The 489-nt window shown below is 66.3% G+C and overlaps 1 long non-coding RNA gene across 1 annotated transcript; it reads right to left on the bottom strand.

The window, feature by feature from the left end:
• Positions 1-489, bottom strand: LOC103920525. Its single transcript, XR_663797.1, has 3 exons — positions 449-489; positions 275-364; positions 1-70 (listed from the first exon to the last, which is right to left on the bottom strand). It is a non-coding gene; the product is annotated as an uncharacterized LOC103920525 (long non-coding RNA).

Here is a 489-nt window from a genome sequence, read left to right as displayed (position 1 = left end):
CGAAGGTCTGGTTGATCTGCAGGTGCTTCTGGGACATGGCATCCACCAGGGAGCCGGCTGGTGAGGGGCTCTGCACAGGGCACAGGGAGCACTCAGTACAGCAAGGGGGACCCTCCCCATTCCCCTGGGTGCTGGGGGCAGCAGGGACCCAGAGCACCTCCTGCCTCAGGGCTGCTCCCATGACCCCCATGCTGGAGACCCCAAGCATCCCCCCATCCTGCAGGACCCGTTCCCTTGCCCCCCGTGACGCAGTCGCCCCGTGGCCCCCACTCACATTGTTTGCCTCCCGTACCAGCCGCTGCTCGTGGTAGAGGATGTGCCGGATGCAGCGCACTAGCTCCATGGGGCACCGGTCGTATGTATTCTGCAGGGAGAGTGCAGCCTGAGCCAGGCACAGGGCAGGGACAACCCCCAGCCCCTCAGCCCCCGCCCGTGGCCCCCCACTCACCTGCAGCTGCGTGGCATAGTGCCCCAGCTTGATCTTCAGCA

Source organism: Pygoscelis adeliae, unplaced genomic scaffold (genome assembly GCF_000699105.1).
Source record: "Pygoscelis adeliae isolate BGI_AS28 unplaced genomic scaffold, ASM69910v1 Scaffold977, whole genome shotgun sequence".
In the NCBI taxonomy this organism is placed as follows: Eukaryota; Metazoa; Chordata; class Aves; order Sphenisciformes; family Spheniscidae; genus Pygoscelis; species Pygoscelis adeliae.
This window is presented reverse-complemented; position numbering and strand designations above follow the sequence as displayed.